The sequence below is a fragment of the Lissotriton helveticus genome, chromosome 3_1 (assembly GCF_964261635.1).
Source record: "Lissotriton helveticus chromosome 3_1, aLisHel1.1, whole genome shotgun sequence".
In the NCBI taxonomy this organism is placed as follows: Eukaryota; Metazoa; Chordata; class Amphibia; order Caudata; family Salamandridae; genus Lissotriton; species Lissotriton helveticus.
In genome coordinates, this window is record NC_136061.1 from 1,603,133,586 (window position 1) to 1,603,147,109 (window position 13,524).

Here is a 13,524-nt window from a genome sequence, read left to right on the forward strand (position 1 = left end):
CCACAGAGGCAGCGCAGACAAAGAGAGCGGTCATTCAGAAAACGCACCAGCCTCATAGACCAAACACCAGAGGATGTCATTGCCCACTACAGGCTCAAAAGGACAACCATCCTCCGCAACCCTGAACATCATTGCCCACAGGCTGACTGTACCAACACAGCGGAAAATCAACATCCCTCCGCAGACAAATCTGCTGGCTGTACTGCATCTGTTGGCCTCTGGTACCTTCCAACCAACAACTGCCAGAGTCGGAGGAGTCTTACAGCCAGCCCTATCAAAGTTCCTCACAATTGTCTTGGATGCCATTATCAGCTTGCTACCCCAGCACCTTCACTTCCCCCACACTGCACAGAAACAGCTGGAGACCAAGAAAGGCTTCTATGCCATAGCTGACTTCCCGCACGTGTTGGGGACAATAGACTGCAGACATGTCCTACTTGTGTCCCCTGCCGACACTGCACACAATTACCACAACAGAAAGCACACACATTCCATCATTGTGCAGTATTGACCAAAGGGGACTCTTCAGCAATGTTGTCGCCAACTACCCAGGCAGTGTGCATGATTCCTACATCTTCCGACAGTCCATCATCAACCGGCGCTTCCAGGCTGGCACCTACAGAAATGCCCTGCTCGTTGGTAAGTACCAAATGAACACACCATACACCCTAAATTCACAATCATGCAACTCACAACTCTGGTAATGCACATGTTATAAACTCACATACAACATGCCCACCCACCAGACACAATAGCACAACTTACTGTGGTAACCTGGGCTAGCCATGTACATGAGCCATCAATGGCATGGTACCTCAGCCACACAATAGCAGATTGTGGGGAGAGGTGGGAACCAGGCATGTGCGAAGGAGGCAAGTGACCCATGAATGAGAATGTACACAATGCTAAGTGTGGCGTGGATGTGCTGGCCAGACTGCAGTATGCAGATCACAGACATGTCCATGTCGACATACACTGCTGGTGTTTGGAGTGTAGTGGACAGTGGACGCAACCATGTTACCCCAGGCAGTGGGAAAGAGCGCGGAAATGTAGCTTGTTACGTCCCCCCCTGTAAGCGTGAGCAGAGTGGGCTGGCCCAGCGTTTACCAGGCCAGCATAGGGGTGTGAATAAAAAGCACGTAGCTCTGGGCGTGGTTCTCTTTTTGAATGGCCAACGTGTTTGCCAGGGCAGGGCCTCTAACCCCGCCACGAGGCCTACGCCATGAGCGGTGTTGCCTGCGATACTGTGCGCCTGCTGTACCCCTGGCCGCTGGTCCCTGAACCCGTCTTGCCCCCCCCTGCGCACCCAGGCCTCACTGCTCACCTGCCAGCACCGGCGTGTGTCAAAGAGGGCCAACCACGTGCCGGTGCAAGTTCCAAGCCGAAGGCCCGTGACCTTGGCAGCCTCCTCAGACCATCGCTGGCCTCCGCAACACAGGCCCCCAGCACTCCTTACTCGTCGACGTACTCCACCGCTGCCTCCGGCCTACACTACGGTCAAGTAGGTCACACATTTGAACTGAGTCTTGATTTCTTTATGGCAAAGTTTATATCATCGTACAGGCCTCATCACAGACTGCATACCCTTTCAGCTCCGGTGCCACTAAGTCTGTGCCTCGACATTCATGGACACTCTCTGGTTGAACTTTGGTGGCGCCCGAGTCAATGGCCTGGGGTTGCCTTCATCATCATGTAGCTGATACTGAATTGGTGGGAAAAATGAGTCCGTAGCATTCCACTCTTCCATTTGCCTGTTTCTGCCGGCGTCTGCCCTCTGCATCACGCACTGGAAGGACACCTTCCACTGTCCACCGCAACTCTCTGCGACATTCACCTTCGACATTGATGAGGACCCGCTCAGCTCGTGTGGCCCTACCTCAGTGCAATGCAAGTCACTGTCCCATGGCGGTGGGCCTGTGCCGGCCTCAGTGCAGCCAGGGCCACTAACTCTGTTCAGCTCAAGTAATGGACTCTTGCTGTTTGAACTTTGAACTTCTGATTGTCTGATCACTGTTGTAGTTGTTGCCAGCACCAACCAGCCCCTGAGGGGTGGCTTACACTCACCCCACACCCATCCAGCACAGGCGTCACTGGACATGTGACCCTGGCATTAAAAGGGGCCGGGCGTACGTGCACGTAGCCAGTCCCACAAACTATCTAAGTGTGTCTGTGTGGTCATTATGTAAGCATGAGGGCCCCCGGGCCCTACCTCATTACATTGTGCTGTGTACAGCGAACACAACGATGTCACCTCAGGCAGTGGGGTAGACCTGAGCCATGTAGCTGTGTCGTACCCTCCTGTGAGCGTAAGCGGAGTGGACTTGTGTACGACAGTCCAGCGCAGAGGTGTGGTTAATTAACCCGGGGCTCTAGGCGTGGTTACGTTTAGGCCTTGCCAAGGAAGGAACTAATGCGTGTGTCTCTGTTGTAGTGTCGGCGCCACCCGTCCCTTAATGGACAATGTTGCTATGTAACATGCCCCCGGAGTGCAGGCTCGGCCGAAGGGGTAAATGAGGAGTGCAAGCCCGCTCGGGGTCAGGGAGCATACATGGCAATTGTTGTGTGTATAGCTATTACCACTGCATAAGCCAAAACTACCCTCAACCGCATGGCGAGTTCAGCCAGCCATGAACTCTACATCTGTGTCCGCCCTATCCTTACCATAGGCCTACACACACGTGGCGGCCCACCTTCAACGCACAACATCACTGTGTCGTTGTCAGGCTTGTGGACATGCGCAGACAGGCATGACAATGGTGTGCCATAGGAGTGCAAGTGATACAACTGCGCAAGCACAATGGTAAATAGACCCGGGGGATGGTGGAGCAGCAACGAGGCTATGTAATGCACATTGATGCCGCACATTTGCTACAAGCAGTACATGTCAAACAGGAATTACAAAGTCACACATATCACACACCAATGTACCAGTGAGCCTGCCAACACATCATGCAGAACAAACTATTGACTCATGTCTCTCTGCACTGTCACAGGTGTTCAAGGATATGCACTCTGCTCTTCGATGATGACACCCCTCCGAGCCCCGAGCACACAGGCCCAGAGGCAGTACAATGCGGCCCACAAATGGGCATCGTGGAACGCACATTTGGCATGTTGAAGTCACGTTTCAGGTGCCTGGACATCACAGGTTCAAGTGCCGGATGCACCGGACGATGAGGCAGGTGGTTCACACCCCACTGCAGCCGCAGCAGGAATAGCCCGTAGGAACACCATCATTGACAATTTCTTCACATGAGCACGTCACATTGCCACAGTCCTTAGCAATCATGGGACGGTACAAAATGAACACAGACACAGCATGTGCAAATAAATGCATACCAAGGCACATTCCCTGAGTGCATATCACTCATCTGCACATTCACATCACTCAGACAAGTGTAAGTGTGACATGTAGTGCTAACAATTTCATAATTTGATAATAGAGGTGGGTGTATCACCTCTGTACAGAGAGGCTGTTTAGGGTGTCACATATTCAAAATGCTAGTTCTGTGTGTCACAGATAGTACAGAATCCCACAATTCAGCGTTTCACTTGTGTCCCAAATCATTACATATTAGCTGTCATTTGTGATCTACAAGTGACAACAGGGCTTCTTTTGGGGCCAAATGTGTACCACCCTGATGCAGGGAGGCACCCTATGACTTAAGTCTCACAACATGAACAACATGTACGTAAGGGGGTGTCCCTGCCCCTACATTTGTCTATTCTTTCCTACTTGATTGATCATAGACATGACACGTCTGTGTGCAGGAGGTGTTGATTGTCCCTCTGCAATGTAAAGGGGAGATGCAGTTTCACAGTGTGTTCCATGTATGTTTCCGCATTGGCGCAGTTTACATGCAGACTGCATGTCAATGTACATTGCGACTGTTTGTGAGGAGATGCCTATTTGATGCACGACAATGGACATTTGTTCTACATCAAGGATGTGCGGTTGTACTCGTACATTGTCATCTCACCATTTTTTTTCTCTGCTTTTATGGTGCATTTTCCCGCATGACGTGTGGGAATTGCAGGCCTGTCGCTGGTTATTGCTGATTTTTGTATTGCGATTTGGGACATCGCCGCTTTTGTTACGTTCGTGTTTCGCATTTTTGAGGCGTCGTGTTGATTTTAATGTGGTCATTTGACGCGTTATCGTGAGACTAACGTATGGTACCGCCGTGTTGAGAATACAACGTTAACACAGCGTTATTTTCCTGCGATAGACTGCGATGTGTAGAGTTGTGTTAAGCTAATTTTGTGATAATTATCACACGTTCTTGAGAATATCCCCCTGAGACTCTTCTGTGTGGCCTTTGAAAAATTGAATTGTTGTTAGACTGCTGACCTTCAGACTTACCATCACCTCTGAAGCCTCCTTCTTCAGTAAGGAATTTGGGGGCACAAATTGACAGCAAATTGTATTTCTCCACCAGATAAACCCTGCAGCAGCTTCTTGTTTTTCCTTTCTGAAATTATTATGCAAACTATTGGATTCTTTGCTGATGACTGAACGCAACCTGTTGTGCATGTGCTGATCACATTCAGATTGGACTTTGCCAATGGACCTTATCTCGGCTTACTAGATAGGCTGATCAAAAAGCTCCAGGTTGTCGAAACGCAGCAGTCCATTTAATCTTGGGCATTTCTCGGAGAGATCAAATTCCTTATCATCTGCGAAAACCACACTGGCTTCCTTTATAAAAGAGAATTCTCTTCATAGCCCTTGTAGTCACCTATCGTGCTTTACATTATCAAGGCCAAAAAATGTTTTATGTTGCGATTCCAACATTACATGCCCATTAGAGACCTACACTCCACTTTGCCCAAAAACTCAACTATTTGTCTTATCTCGGTGGCTATCTCTGTTTTTCTCAGCGTTCTGAACTCTAGCACCAGGACACTCGTCGAAGAAGCTGTGCAATTGATATATATCATCATTAATTTAATAATTCATTTATTTTACTTTGCAGAAACATCAGTCCATAAAATAGAGTGAGGTTTGGGCATTGGCTGAGGGCATAAGGACAACCTGGGCCTCGCGTGGAGCCCTCGCTCAGCATGGGAAGCATGGAATGCCCCCCTGCCTCACATTAGCCACCATTGGTCCCAAACACCCTACTCTCCCCAATTCCCACCTCGCACATATCCACCCTCCCCCATTTATCACCTGCTCAAAATAGGTGGTAAATGGGAGCGGAAATTAGGTCCTTACTTATGTATGGACGAGTAACTACAGAAATTGAGCGATTAGCAACAAAATGCAGCTATACATACAACACATTAAATTAAAGCGGTCCCATGTCTCTATGATTGTGAATGGGATGCAGGTACCTTTAGGGGCCAGGACACTCCTCTCAAAGAGGTGTTGCACGTCGTACTGACAAAACTGAGCTAGCACACACAGCCCTTTTTATCTCTGTGATCATCCAAAACCCATGGAATCGCTGACCATCAACTTTTTTTCTATTATTTATTTTTGCCATTGGCCCACTGGTCTTTGCATATAATAAGAGGTTTTGAATAATTAGGACCTCATTACAAGCATCCGAACAATTTCCGTTTCTGGCCCATCTCTTTTTGGTGCCCAAACCGATATGCCTTGTTTTGCTTACATTTTTGAATATTTGAAATGCTTTCCTTTCACATTGTGATCGGAAATATATAGTGCAACCTGACAGGAAATACTGCTTGATAAGAGGCAAAACATGCAAATTGCTTGTAGAGTCTTTGAATGTGCACGGTATGCCTCATTCCGACGAGTAAATCTTGGAATCTTGCAGTAAATGCACACGTGGTAAATATCGCCCCTTTTTCATTCTGTTCATGAATGTAAGAGTAAAGAGTCAAGGTGACATAAGGTGGGGATAGGGCGTTATTGAGCAGGTTTGGTGGGTGGCTAACAGAGAGCAGGGGAAAATGCTTCAGTCAAGTTTTCTCTCTTCAGGATCTTCTTAACTACAAACTATGCCCAGATCTTTGATCACAGTAAAGCAACTGTGCTTACATCTTGGGAACATCTCGTTCTTTAGTCAGTCCACCAGTGGTTCGACAAATAGAGATCTAAGAGTGCTTGAGGAGAGATGCCCTATGCTGACACTGTTTCTGACTGCTTTTTCTCTTCTAGAGAATCCAGCCGCAGCCGCGATGCTGTGCGCGCTACGAATTTCGTTTTATTAATTAAATTGTGTACTTACCTGCAATTATCCATATGCCGGTTTTTAGCACCCTACAACCTGCCCCTCCCCCTCCCCGTCTCCCTGCCCCACCGTAACTCCCTCCACGGGCCGCGGCTGAGAGAATCTCACTCGTTCACATCAGTGTCTTTGGTTGTATTCACCCATGATGCGAACTAGTGTGGCTAACCAAGTATATAATGCTTTGATTACTTACCAGTAATCCCATTACTCTGCCCTTACTTTCTCAATGAAAAAAATGTAAACTCCTCTTCAACCAAGTGTGCCTATCAAGGACTATCTCTACCATGAATTCTCCTGAGTCGATTACCATAGCAGCTAATCAGACTGCAATTGAAGTCAAGCACATAGCAGAGAGGGTGGGAGAGTCTTAAACATGGGATGCAGATATAAAATATGAGTGGAATTACTAGTCCGTAATAGAAGCACTGCCTTTTCATCAGTTCCTCATCTCAATCATGAGGACCCACCAAAGCTAACAGGACCAGCACCAATCACCCACCAGAGTAGCCATCTCGAGAAGGCAATGTCCAGACACAAAGAAAGAAGAATTAACAACGACCTAAGTGCCAGTGCTGAAGGAAGGTAACAAGTATGGGAAGTCCAATAGGCCGAGGGCACAACCAGTAAGTCCAGAACAGGAGGGGCCCAAAATAAGCTGCCACTCACAATAATGATCAACAAGAGGCAGCAATGGAGTTAAGGAAACCCGGGTTAAGCAAGAAGGAAAAAAAGGACACTGGCTCAAAAACCCTCCAGCAAAGCAGAACCTCTCCATCTCAAGCAAAAATGAGAGCCCACAATAAAGAATGTCCCCAACCCGGGAGAGAGGCAGGAACAGTAATTTCAAACAAGAAGTCCATATGCAAGACTAGAGACAGATGTTCTCAAAACAAAACTCGATTGAAAGTGCCCTTGAGTTTGCAGGGGAGGGTCATCAACAGGTACTATGCCATACTCAAAAACAGGGCACAAAAGCATCGGGCCAAGGATGGTACTGAAAGCAAACCAAAATGGACTTCAGAAGTAGGAACCTCAATCATCAATAAGGCAGTAGATCAACGATAAACAAACAGAAGTGGAAGACCCAGCCCATTGGAACAGGCACACCACGATAAAAAAAAAGATCACAGGAGAAGCACACCCCACACAAAAGTCATGATCCCACATGCTACTGTAGGAGACAAACGCAGAAGACAAAATACATGCATGTCATGACCAAGCCAGACCCGAGCACGGCCCTGCAAGCATAGAACCTCCAGATTGCAAGGCAACTTGGCAGAGGAACATTGGAAAATCAGAATCAAGGAACCAAACAGCCAAAGCCAGGATCAGATGCAGCCTCTGCCTAGTGACCAACTGGAAGTAATAGGCAAAGTCTGCAACCTGAACCCACACCACAAAAAGAGAGAGGAAGAGGCAGCCAAGGCCTTTAAAAAAGCATGCTTCAGAAAGCTAACAAGACCTGGGGAGATCAAGTTCCTACCTCAACAAGAAACACAGGAGTGAGTAGTAGGGGGTGGGGGGAAATGCTATGATCTAGAGCCAACTGTCCTACAATAAATCATGCAACAATCACAAGTAGCATATCCAAGACATCCCAAGCCCTAAGATAAGAGACTGAACAAGCGTCCAGGATCACCGAACCCCAGTGGCACATAAAGGACAACCCCCTCTGAATGTGTGTCATGAAGCAGCAAAAAAAGCCAGTCCTTGCATAAAATACCAAGCAAGCAGTGCATACCAGGAAGAACAGAATCAGACGGCACCAATACCATATCCCAGAACACAAGCCCAGAATACAGGGATGCAATTCACACAGGTCACATTCAGCAGACATGGGGAAAGCCGGACCCTCACACTTTTTTAAAAGACCCCCAACACAAGGTGTATAGTTCTGATGGAGCAACAAGAAAAAGGCCACAACAAGGAAGCCCACTTTATCCCATGCACCCAGAGGTAAACAGCTTAGAGGAAAAGAGAGAGTCAAGCAAGAAGCAAGAACCAGTCAGGGTGCCCAAAAGGCCAAAGACCCAAACTTTATGGCCAGTGGAGAGCAAGTGTCCTATGCATAAAGGGAGTAAGTGGCAACATAAAACTGCATGGGAGCACAAACACCAAGAACAAGAACACCAAACCATAGGTCACAGAGACCGAAAGAAACTAGGCAAGAATCCCACATCTGAGAGTCAGAGAGAGACCAGTAAGGCTGTTATGATCAGACAAGATGGCTGAAACACCACAATCCTGGCTGTGATGCCAGGAAGTATCCCTGAACAAAACAATTAATAGTGGGAACAGAAAGACAGCTGGGCAACCAAGATGTGATAGCTGCACACCCAACAGGTCAGAAGTGTCACACACGCATTAGGCAAAGTCCAAATAGGAAGCACTTGGGACATCCTACCACCATTTCCATAAAGGAAACCATTGACATACTAGGAAGAACAGAATACTGCAACTTCCCCAGCACCAAGAAAGCATCACTAAACCTGAACAGAGTAGCAGGATGTATCACTGCGCAACATATGGCCAGTAACCACCAATTCAAAATCCAAGTGGGCACATGATGAGCACACTCAAGATAGCACAATGAAACAGGACAAAAGAGGGCAGAGGTGCCTACTTGGAGTACAAATGTAAACCACTTCAGGGGAGCCACAAGGTAAGGGGAGGAGCAGGGGAGACCACTCCCCAAAAATCTAGACCATAATAGGGTGGGGCAGAACCAACAACTAGAAGTGAAGTTGGAGAAGCTACCTGCATGCAACTAACAGGTGAACCCAGAGAACACTTGGCAAGTAGCAAGCTGAATCTAGAGTAAGTGTAGGCCCCAACAAAAACCAATCAGCACACTGTGCTACACCAGGACAAAAGCACTAAGCTCCTGGCCCATGCCATACCACTTCATAAAGCACATGGAACTGCCCAATGCCAAACCTTATCCAGAGAAAAAATAACGGAGCAGAAAAGCTAAACCGGTAGGAGAGACCCTATACAATGAATGGGCCCTACTTGTTAAAAGCAGCTCAGAGGCCATGGGCAGCAAAAGATCAGAGGCACAGCAAGAGCAGGAAATGCCCAAGCTAAGCTAACCCAAAGATAGAAGAGGGCAACTGCGTCAGCCCATAATCCTTGAAACTAGCAAAAGATGATAAACTGGCAGTGGTGCAGGACTGAACATACAGGCAAAACCACATTTCACAAGCACTAAGTCAAGCAGTAATACACACAGAGCAGACAAGCAATTCCCAACAGGGTACATAGTACAGCCCACTGACAAAACATTGAACCCTATTAAGAAAAAAATTAGGAAGTAAGACATCTGGGCCAAGGAAAACAGAGCAATGGCACTCCTTCTACAAGCCCCAAGCCCAGTGAGTGAAGAGGAGAAGACCAAGACACGCCCACTCAGCTCTTAATAAGTGTAAACCCAGCCTTACCTCCTAGTCCTTGATGGAGATAAGGAAGGGCAGATCAAGAATCAGAAGAACAAAACAACCACATGCCACAAACAACACCTGCAACGAAGAAGGGGTGGGGAAGCAGACATGAGACAGAGACACAGAGCACCTATCTCATAAGTAGGGCACCCGGTTTTATGGTATTTCTTTTTGTAACATTTCCCGTCTGTATTTATCCATATTTATTTTGTGTTGTACGTATAAATGAAGTTGAAAAACTGTACATTTCCATATTTATTTAACTGGTAGGAGCGCACCCATACTTTGATATCTATCGTGTTTTAGCTATTTAAGGTGTCAAATATTATATAACAATACATCTACTGGTAAATACTAGCATTATACCATAAATGTATGTTGACATATGCCTTTATTTAAATACATTTCATCCAGTTTTTTTTTAAATTTTCCATGCTGTGCATATGCTCAGCTGGTGGCCTATAATTCATCAAAGACAGCCAGGAGAGTCACCTAAAAGGAGCACAGTTTTCTGTACTTATCCACTTTTAAAAATAAATGCAGACAGAAAACACATTGTTTTCTGTCTGTATGTATCTGTAAAAATCCGTAAAAATGGAAAACAGGGAGCCTTACTTATACGCCAAAAGCTCAGCAAGAGAATAGGTGGATTGGAAAGAGCAGCCTGCACCCCGGCAACTATCCATTGAAATAGGCTCTATTGTTTAACAATGTGCATGCATGCTCACTCAGAACAGTCTGGGGGCAGTGAAGGGCAGGATAAATAAGGGATCCACTACCATTTAGCCCCCAACAAGTCCAGTGGATGGCAGGGATGCACACAGCCTCAAGAAGGGGTTGCAGTGGATACCTCCCACAGGTTCCAAGCCCAGCAGGGAGCACAGGGGGAAGTCAAAGACCAGTTCACCCTGCAGGACAAAGTGGGAGTACTAACTGGTTCATCACTGTAAGAGCCACAGTGCTGCACACAAGACAGGAACACCCAAAGCCCTCAAGGGAAGACATTGGAGGTGGGGCATGATTTCAGAGGGGACGGGGTTAGAGAGCTCTCCAGTGGTCCACAGCATCGCCAGGCAGAACAATTCCACCTCCAGCCACCATTAGTAAGCGATGAAGAACAAACCAAACATCAACCTAATATGAGCACCACACTGGTCCCAACTAGCCAAATATGGTGTCTAGGGCAAACAATAGTGACCATAAGGCAATGAGAAGGGGATCACTCCCCAAAATATTAGTGGAAACCCAAGCCAAGCCTGAGGAGGTAAAAACTGCAGTGGCTCTCACCTATCCTTCAACAGACAGGTATACCCCATCCCCAAACCTAGCAAATAACACGCCTATGGGCAGGCCAACACCCAGCTTCCCTAGCCATGTGAGGTGGAATCTGCTTCCAATAACAGATGTTCAAAATCACATCTGAGAGGCAGTGAGGAAAGGGTTAAACACCAGAACAACACCACACAACTCCAGACAAGCTCAGCAGTGAGGCCTGGGCCCACCAGAGCTAAACAAGAAAGGAGACAGGAAAACATGGTAATATCCCACAAGTCCCAGGTCTAGCAGGGAGCATAGTAAGAAGAAACATAAAGAGGAGTACCGTCAGAAAGCAACAAAATAATGCGGACTGAGTGAGATGACTATCAAATGAAGAGAGTCCTTCTTTTGTTTAAAAACCCCTCACTCACCAACCTGGTTGGTGACATGCTTCATCATCGGGGTCCACCCTAATGGCCGAGTGCCATCAGGGTGTGCTGCGACACCTGAATTACAGTGGAGCGGGTATTTTGTGTGTGAAGTGAACAAAAAAATGTTAAAAATTGTCCTGGTATCCTTGTGTGAAAAAACTTTTATTGGCAAGTTACTGGACAATATTAAAATAAAGTGTGTGGATACAGTGAGGTTAGTTATGACCAGGTGTATCACTATGTGTAGGTCAGGTCTACATGTTTCAACCCATAAAGGGAAAATTCCGGGTTTTCATCAGGACCAAAAGGAGGAAGATGGGTGGTCAGGACACACTAACGACCTGCCAGCCCTAAATTCCTAAAGACTGTAGACAGAAAATCCAGTCACAGTCGCACTCTCACACTCAATGGTGGTGAGAAAAAAAGCAAAAGACCTGTGGAGGAAAAAAGCATAGGGGTCACGAATATGCATGTTACAAGCCTGTAACGTCGTGCCGTGCTGATTCTCACGTGTCTGCTTGCTCACTGTGCATCTCAATCAGAAATCATAATTGCCGTAATTGTGCAACTATCGGATGGCTCATCATTTAATTAGTGGTTGTGCCTAAAGAAAATACAAATTTATAGTACGGGCCAGTCGGGGCTCCAGCAGGCACACTGTATCAATGACGATGTGCTCTGTGATAAGTAACCGTTACATCAACAGTCGACAGCACTAGGCGTTTATCTGTGCGTGGCTCGGCTTTTCACTGCAAAGTTAGCGTGAATAGTAACGGCGTGAAATCAAAACCCACTCACACATTCATACTAAACAAAACACCACACAACATAAATTCGAAGAACCCTCGTGGTCAACAGGGCTTACTCCTGTTGTGGGTCTTTAGAGCTTCACGGGGTAGAGGGAAGGATAAAGCCTCAAAGCGTAACGTATTCTGTCGAGGAAAAAAGAAAAAAGAAAATAGGATCGTCTCATATGTGGGGTTTACCAACTAATGATGGACGATCACACGGTGCTTGGCTCAGATTGAAAAAAGGAGTTAGATAAACTTACAGTTGCTGCGTGATTAGAGAGCCTGGTACCTACTCGCCTCTCCGTGCTTCCCCGCTAGTGAGGTGGCGTTCCCGGCCGGGATTAGTAGTGTCGGTATGACTTCCGGGGTGGGCGGGGTTTGGGCGCGTAAGCGTGTTGACGCGTTACGGTATAGTGGACATAGTAGGAGGACTAGAAGGCGTTGCCGGGCAACCATGCTACACAAATAATTGCCGACGAGAAAGGGTTGCAGACTAAGCAATCGGATCGGCTGTAGATTTATAGTACCGGCATTAAGATAAGAGAGGCAGTTCTTCAGTAGTTAAAAGACGAAAAGTGGGTTAATAACTACAGGGCTGCTTCTAAACCGGGGTAGTGAAAAACTACGTAATTGAAGGCTGTGAGGAGACAGATCTCTTAGTATGGACACTAGGGGTGCAGATAGCAATGATGCCCATCAAGTGGCCATGTAACGGGGAAATAGAAGTAATCATTAAAGGGGCTTAATATGTCCCAGGGGAGCATACCAGTGACGCCAAAAGGAACATGACAATGTTACCCCTAGTGCAGCAAAAAGAGGGGGGGGGGGGGGGGGTTAGTGGTGGGTGCTGCTAAATTAGGATTACATGACGCTGGCCCATGGAATATTATCTTTCAATTCTGTGATATGGGAGGAAAGCCTGTATATCCATCTTTGTTCCTTTTCAAAAAGGCGTTTCTGGAGGTTAGGGCCAGGAGTGATTTGCTCAATCACAGTCCACCTCATGTCATTGGGCGTATGGTTGTTTTCAAGAAAATGGTCCGTGAGTCTTGTTGCACTTTTTTTGCAGCGAATGGTGCTACGATGTTCACAGATTCTCTGCTTGATTTTTCTTGTAGTCATTCCAACGTAACGTTTATTGCAAGTGCATTCAATTAAGTACACGACATTGCAACTATTACAGTTGGTGTGGGATTGTTGTCTCCATGTCTTGCCAGGTTCAAGGTTCAGAGTTTTAGTGTCACTTGTAAGGTGGCACACGCTGCAGTTGCCACAATGAAAGTGTCCTGTGACATCTGGGAGACCCCAGCTCTTGGTTATCGAGTTCTCGTTGGTCTGTTTCTTAGGCTTGGGCCTTGTGTTCACTAAGCTGTCTTTTAGGCTAGGTGATTTTTTGTAGGAA